Genomic DNA, 9,109 nt, shown 5'->3' with positions numbered 1-9,109 from the left:
GTTCACTTCTATTTTTTGCTAAGTGTAGACTTGTGTCTACTGGAGTTTTGACTGGACTTTCATCAAAGACTCCAAATCTCTTTAGTACAGACTCAACATAATGAGATTGTGAAAGAACGAGGCCATCTGGTGTTTTAGAAATTTTAATTCCAAGAATTACATTTGCTACACCCATGTCCTTCATGTCAAAATGTTTTGTTAGCATTTTCTTAGTGGAGACAATGATATCATGATTGCTACCCAGAATTAGCATATCATCCACATATAGACATACTAAGACATATGCTGTCGGTGTACTCTTATTATACACACATTTATCACACTCGTTAATTTTAAAACCATTTGACAGCATTGTTTTGTCAAACTTTTGGTACCACTACTTTGGCATGTTTTAGTCCATATAAAGATTTAACGAGTCTGCAAACCTTTTTCTCTTGTCCATGAGCGATAAATCCTTCAGGTTGCTCCATGTATATTTCTTCTTCTAACTCACCATTTAGAAAAGCTGTTTTAACATCCATTTGATGAATTTCGAGATTATGTAGCGCAGCAATTGCAATAAGGATTCTTATCGAAGTAATCCTCGTTACTGGTGAGTAAGTATCAAAGAAATCAAGACCTTCCTTTTGTCTATATCCTTTTGCTACCAAACGAGCTTTGTATTTATCAATAGATCCATCCGATTTTAACTTTTTCTTGAAAATCCACTTGCAACCTAGAGGTTTATTTCCAGGTGCGAGATCAACCAACTCCCAAGTATGATTTTGCATTATCGATTCAATTTCACTATTGATAGCTTCTTTCCAAAAGGGAGCCTCTGGTGTTGACATTGCTTCACTGAATGTCTTTGGTTCATTTTCGATCATGTACGTTATAAATTCTGAACCGAAGGACGTAGACTTCCTATCCCTTTTACTGCGTCTGAGTTCTTCTTCATTTTCATCATCATTTGCAGTATCGTAAGTTCTTTTCATTGAACTTACATCATTTTTGTCTTTACGAGGAAAGACATCTTCAAAGAAACTTGCATTCCTTGATTCAATTATTGTATCTTCATGTATATCCGTAATCTCGGATTTATGCACAAGAAAGCGATATGCACTACTGTTATGAGCATATCCAATAAATACGCAATCTACAGTTTTTGGTCCTATTTTTATTTGTTTAGGTTTTGGCAAACCTTTGTCAAACACCCCCACACTTTCAAGTATTTATATGAAGGTTTATGACCTTTCCATAACTCGTAAGGTGTTTCATCCTTTACTTTGTGTGGTATTTTATTAAGAATGTGATTTGCCGAGAGGATAGCCTCCCCCCACAAATTCTGTGGTAGGCCAGAACTAATCAACATAGCATTCATCATTTCCTTAAGTGTGCGGTTCTTTCGTTCCGCAATACCATTAGATTGAGGTAAGTAAGGAGCCGTTGTTTGATGAATGATGCCTTGTTGAGAACAAAATTCTTCAAACGGCGCTCCATATTCTCCACCTCTATCACTTCGAACAATTTTTATTGTTTTACTAAGTTGATTTTCAACTTCATTCTTAAAATGTTTAAACATTTCCAAAGCCTCGTCTTTGCTTTTTAATAGATAAACATAACAGTACCGAGTGCAATCGTCAATGAAAGTGATGAAGTACTTTTTCCCACCTTTAGTTTGTACGAATTTCAAATCACATATATCGCTGTGAATTAATTCTAAAGGTAAGGTATTTCTATCAACTGAAGGAAATGGTCTTTTGGCTAATTTAGCCTCAACACAAGTTTCACATTTGTGATTAGGATCGAAACTCAGAGAAGGTAGCAAATTTAACTTCATTAATTTGCGAACAGATTTAAAGTTTGAGTGTTCTAATCTCTTATGCCATAAACAAGAAGAATCAACAATATACGCAGAAGTAGAAGCTTCATTCATCTTGTTCAATTTAGGTACAATAGTAAGGACGTTCATCTTGAACATCCCATCGGACATGTAACCTTTCCCAACGTACATCCCATTTTTAGTTAGTACAAATTTGTCAGATACAAATACTAACTTAAACCCATTCTTGCTAAGGAGAGAACCAGAAACAAGATTTTTCCGAATGTCTAGCACATGCAACACATTGTTGAGGACGAGTTCCTTGCCGGATGTCATTTTCAAGGTCACCTTTCCTTGTCCTTCAACCTTTGAACTTGAGGAATTTCCCATGAACAGTTGTTCTCCACTGATAGTTTTGTAATCAGAAAACACATTCTTTTCAACACAAATGTGGCGAGTGGCACCAGTGTCTACCCACCATTCCCTGGGATTTCCAACACTATTACATTCATATATTACAGCAGATAGGTGCATTTCTTGAACACCTTCAGACAGATTTTCAGTTTCAACAACATGTGCACGGTCTTTTTGCTTTTTAGGCTTGCGACAGTCAATTGCACGATGTCCAGGTTTACCACAGTTGAAGCAGTCCCCTTTGAACTTCTTGTTCTTCAGGTTTTCTTTTTTCTTCGGAGCAAAGTTTGAGTGCTTCCTTTTCATGTTCTTCTTTGAACTTGATTCAACAATGTTTGCCTTAGCTTCCATGCTTGGTCCCCCGTTCCTCCTTTCAGATTTCTTAGTATCTTCTTCGATCCTCAAACGCACAATCAACTCCTCCATGTTCATTTCCTTACGTTTATGTTTGAGGTAATTTTTGAAATCTCTCCATGAAGGCGGGAGTTTTTCAATTACTGCTGCTACTTGGAATGACTCACTTACAGTCATTTTTTCAGCATGTAAATCATGAAGGAGTACCTGCAATTCTTGAACTTGGGAAATAACAGATTTAGAGTCAATCATTTTATATTCCAAAAATTTTCCAACAAGAAATTTTTTAGAGCCAGCATCTTCAGTTTTATATTTTTTCTCTAAAGATTCCCATAGTTCTTTTGCAGTTTTCATTATGCTATATACACCATATAGCGAATCATTCAATCCATTCAGTACATAATTTTTGCATAAGAAATCAGAATGTTTCCATGCGTCCAAGGCAATAATCGAAGCTCGATTATTTTCTCCTTGTTGAACGGTAGGAGGATCCTCCGTGAGAAACTTTGCCAGGTTCAAAGTGGTGAAATAGAACAGCATTTTCTGCTGCCATCTCTTAAAATCGACCCCATTAAATTTTTCAGGTTTCTCTCCGTGAGGAACATGAGTTGAACCAGAAGGACCAGATATCGTCAGCATTACAGTAGCCACAGTTGGCGTTACAGTCACAGCAGGGGGAATTGCATTGGTCCCAACAGTGTTAGCCATTTCTGTTTTCATAACAGAAGATCAACCAGTCAGAATTTATAAATTAAAATTCTGCAGAATATTAACTTTACATACACAAGTACAGTTTATAGAAAATAGTTTATACAAAACAAAAAACGTCTTAAGATTGTTGGTTAAAATTTTAAAAGTTTGTATGAAACAGATTTTCCATGAATGATTTGCAGAAACAGTAAAGCAGAAAATGATTTGCAGAAACAGTAAGGCAGAAAATGACTTGTAGAAACAGTAAAGTAGAATATTATGTTCGAAAAATTATGAAAAGAAAGAAGTCCAGAATTCGAAAAAAGGATGATCGAGGCGAGAACTAGGCTCTCTGTCCTTAAGACATTTTTACCCCGTCACACGGTGCTTACGGTATGTGGTAAAGCGTCTTCCAAGATACAACGATCACACTTGCAGAAGCAGCACTTCGACTGCAAGACAACGAACCAGAACGAATGAAAATACTCTCTGCAGACTGATGCAAGGAAGAAGAGATGTATGATATATGTATGCAGGAAATTTTTCGTGTGTATTCTTTGTGTTGTATGAGGACTATTCTAATAGAGGAAGAAAGTTGACGGTTTTGGGCAGTTTCCCTCACGCCACTTAATGCACAGTTTCTTCGAACTGATGGGTCGGTTAGTAAACTGTCAAAGGGAGGGAAAAAATTAAATTCAATTTTTTTTTAAACCGCAAATAAATAAAAAAATTGAATTAATTTTAACTCAGGCCCAGGCCCGAACCCGACCCGACCCGGTCGGAATGCGGCGGCGGCGCGCGTGGCCTTTGGACTAGTCTAGACATTGTCTAAGACTCCCCCCTTTCAAAGACTATTGGTACCCCTTGGGGCCCAAACTCATTTCCAAACTTGAAACTTATTAAGTGGTTCAAGATTGTGTTTGCAACCTATGTGGGATTGGAACATTTTTTCAATTCTTTCCCATTTATCCTCTTATTTATTATCCAACTTTCAACCATAATTTCTCATTCATATTGAAATGGTTTTTCACAATTAAATATTCTACACTCATCTACTCGGAACGTAAAATTTAATTGAACATTAATCTTGATACCTCGAACATCGAGTCCCACTTAAAATTGTGGTCAAAGTTGACCCAATAGACCCGCCATTTCCAACAACAGATTGCTGCCAAAATGGAAAATAGAGGACTATTATTTCTAAAGTTATGCTACTTTGTTGATGCAATTATTTCTTTTATCCATTTCCTTAAACATGTTCATATGATTTTTATTCGTTGTGCAAGTAGATGGAAGTAAGGAAATTTTGGAATTTCTAAAATGGGTTTGTGTAGGTGGTGGTGGCGATTGATGCTGTGATGGTGGATGGTGGGGTGGTATTTTCTAGTTTGATTTGATTTTGAGATGGAGAGTAAAAGAATTACGACGAGTTCACGACCATATTGTTGGCGGCGTGTGGTGTTGAAGATGGCGGTGCTGAATAAATTTATTTGAGTTTCTCTCTTTTAATTTTTAATTTTAATATTTTCATAGTTTATAATAGGAAAATACAAAGTTACTATTTTGTCCCTTTAAAATTTGTTAAAATGTGATCAAAATTATATTTTTGGTCAACCGATAGAATGTTGGGTGAAAATCGTCCAGAAGGATCTTACATGCAACGGTTTGAAAGGTTAAAGATGATGGCTGCAACAATTAAAAGATTTGAGAAAAGTCTGTTGGTGTTTCAAATGTTTGGGGCTTCTGCTACAATTATCCCTTTTTAAGTTATCATTTAAAAGATACGTGCTATATCTATACAGGCATGAAGAAAAATACAAGGAGCGAAAATGTGAATACCCATGTAGATCCACCAATAATTGGCATGGAGGATGAGGAAAGAAGATCAAACCTGGTTGACTCACTATCAACGAATTATAGAGATCGCTTAATTAAAAGAACAAAAATTCTCGACTCAAATATTGACTCTCTAAAGATACAATCATCAGTTAGGGTATGTTTGATTGACAAATCTTTTCCATGAATATGGAAATTGGATTCCATTTTCCCACTTTCAAGTGTTTGATATTATTTTTTTTGCCATGGAATTCAAGTTCCATATTTTCTTGGACTTTGATATTTTCTAGCTTTTTAGGGAAAATCAATTCCCACCATATTTGGTGAGAATTTGGTGAGAATTGATTTTCCCGGTTACTGTAGCATATATATATATATATATTTTCTTTTTTCTTTTTTTGTTGGCAAAGTTAACAAATTCTAAGAATTATTATAAAAAAATATTTCCCTTTAATTAACAATTTTCATATAAAACAAAGCCAAACGAACATCAAAAGATAGATTATTTTCTTGAATTTTTTTTTTTTTTGTTTTTTAGCAATGGAAACAAATTTTATTTCCAATACCAGCAAATTATATCCCTTTAATTGACAATTTTCGTGCAAAATAAAGTCAAACGAACATCAAAAAATACTTTTATTTCAACATTTTTCACGTGAAAATTTATACCAATCAAATACAATAATTTACAATTCTCAGAAAAATAATTTATAGGCAATTCAATTCCTTAAAATTCGTTTTCAATTTAATTCAATTTCATCTTTGCAATCAAACTGACCATTATATCTTTATTTAGAGGGTGTTTGGAAGATATTTTTATGTAAAAATGCATTTTTGAATAGTAAATTGATGGGAAATGTATGGTTAAAAAATAAGTAAAAGTTTTTTATTTACGTGTAATATTATTTTAATAAAGATTGTGTGGTTGAAAAGAAGATAGAGAAAAATATACTTTGAACAAAATAGGTACCAAACGGGGCCTTAAATAGGGTACGATTATTTATATCCACAGTTTTTATATATTCATCCCACTGTATATTCATCCTAACTAAAATATTAAAATTTTAAAAATTATTATTGTCATCCATGTGTCATTCTAATATTGTCTTTATTGAATCCATTCATTTAAACACTATATATCTACACAAATTTTTATATATTTATCCCACTATATTTACATCCTTAATACTATTTCAAAATTTTAAAAGATCACTATATTCATCCCATTACATATAACATCAACCTTCTAACAGTTCAACAATTAGTTCTATAGACAAAATATTATATTTAAGATAAAATTAAATGTCCCATATGTATGTTGTTTGCCACATGAATTGGTTTGTTATATTTGATTGTAAATATTCATTCTTGTATTCATTAAAAATCAACTTTTTAGGTTATACATAATTTTGAAATAAAATAAAATTTATATATGAATTTTGGAATAAAATTAACTTAGTTGATTAAACTGACATGTAGCACGGTATAACTAGATACATAAGTACAACTTTGAAAATCTAGTACTTAATGTCCCAACGGAAACTTAAGGTAATGTAAAGATTTTTCCACCTTGTTTAAGTTTGCAATGAACTTATTATTGTACACTAACATGAAGTGTAATCCTAGAATGAGAAGATCTGCAAAAAAAATATGGAAGGGTTCAACTGTTGTGTGCAATGAGGGTTGAACATGTTATTTCCATCAATTGATACTTAGAATATAGGGAAAAATTCATAACTAAGAGTTTAAGTATAACGCATTTCAAAATTAAGAAAACAAAGTTTCAAACTTCAAAAATCAGATTTTTATTAAAATTTATTTATAATTTAATTAATTAATTAAATATATTTAGTTCACAAATTAACAATTTAATTAGTCACTTATTATTTTTTTGTCACAAATCAGAAATTTTATGTCACAAATTATTTTACAATCACAATTCAAAAATTTTGTAGGTCACAAATAAAAAAACTAATCAGTCACGAATTAATTTTTAGTCACAATTATCAATTTATTGGTCACAAATAAAATTTTTTATAGGTCATAGATTATTTTTCAATCACAAATCAAATAATTTACAAATCGCAGATTATTAATCGAACACAAAGTCAAAACTTTTATGGGTTACTACTCATTTATTCATTGAAAATTATTGAATTAATTAGTCACAATTAATTTTTCGATGACAACTTAATCAGTTGTGAGGCACAGTCACAATTTTCAACCAATTTATTAGTCCGAAACACAGTACAGCACCACCATCTCAGCCACCCTAACCTAATCCGCCACCATCGCTACCATACCACATCGCCACCACACAACATAGAAATGCATAAGTCGAGATAACACCACCTCGCTATCGTAACAAAATCGCTACCATCTCGCCGAACTTCGCAGCAAACGCTGCGCCACTACACCACCAACGTCACCACCATCTAGCCAGATTACCAACGACACCACCACCTCGCCGCTGCAACAAAATCACCACCACCAACAAGATCCAAAAAAAATCACCACAGTCGCATAAAAACCTCAACAAATTAGATCCACAACAAAACCAGCTCTCCCAACTGCAAGTACCATCACTTCAATATCGTCAACAACCAAATGTTGCACCACATCACCACCACCACGACCTGTTGCACCAAAAAACTACTACAATGGCTACACTTCCAGCTGCAGTCGTTGAGCGACGTTGTGCCGTGCACAAAACAATGGGGAGTCGCATTCGCTGTCGAAGGTGTTGAGACCTAGTTCGCCGCTAAATCATTGCCGGAACAGTGTGCCGTGTTCGAAAATTGGTGGTGCCTTCTTGTCTTCTGGAAGGGATTGGGGAGAAATTTATTGGTAAATTGGGGAGTAAAGAGAGAATGGGAAAGAAGAAGGTAGAGAGAGAGAGAGAGAGAGAGAGAGAGAGAGAGAGTGTGTGTAGGGAGAGAGAGTGTAGGGAGAGAAAAAAATAAGCCAGAAAATTAGGATTTTTTGATTTTTGAATGGTAAAACTTTCCAACTGATTTTAGAATGTGGAATTTTTAAAGTATGGTACTGTGTAATTTCCACTAGAATCTATGCTCACAAGCCCTAAAAAATCAACTTCATAATGCCGAGGGTTTAAGAACCTAAAGTAGATTATCTTTCACAGAAATAAGATTTTATTATTTGTTCTGGTTGTTGAATGTTGAATGACCATATTCTCCAATGAGCTATGAAATAAATCTAGAATCAAATCATGGCTTTCATCTTTTTGTTTAAAATAAAAATCTTCCATTGTTCTTTTGATTTCAGTTGAAGATAATATTTGATGGTTATAGGGTTTTATAATTTTAGTGGAAGAAGATATTTTATGATAATTAGAATTTTAGTATATAAAAAGGTTCAAAAGAATTTAATAAAAATAAATATGAGTGGATGAATTTAAAAATGATATATTGTTATTTAACTTTTAATATGCCCGTTTATGTAAATTTACATGAGATTAAAAATATAATATAATTATCTTTTATAAGTAAATGCATGTATAAAAGTTGTGAATGTAAATAACGCCACCCTTTAAATATAATTTAAAAACTATCTAATTTAAATATAGTTTTAACAAAAACGAAGAAACGAATAGTAAATAAGATGAAGAGGAGTTAGAGAGGAAAAAAAAAAAACTACTACCACACCTCACTCTGCCATCTAGATTTCTCCCAACCCTAATTTTTCTTGAATCATCTGTTTATTTAAATTTGATTTAATCACAGAATTTATTACAATTCAATATCGAAATTAGAATTTAATCATTATATTTATGAACTGCACTAGGTGTACAGAAATGATTCTCACAGAATCCATACAGAATGCACACAAACACGTGGGTCCCAGATTTTTTGACAATATTTAATTTAATTACATGGGTCCCACAATTTATGTGAGAATCTGTACAACTTCTGTGATAATTCTTTCTGTACATATGCTTTTTCCCTATATTTATACTTGTTAGCCTAACTAACGAAAAAGCTGACGTATTAGTCT

This window comes from Olea europaea, unplaced genomic scaffold, assembly GCF_002742605.1.
Source record: "Olea europaea var. sylvestris unplaced genomic scaffold, O_europaea_v1 scaffold224, whole genome shotgun sequence".
NCBI lineage: Eukaryota > Viridiplantae > Streptophyta > Magnoliopsida > Lamiales > Oleaceae > Olea > Olea europaea.
Note: the sequence above shows the minus strand (reverse complement) of the source record.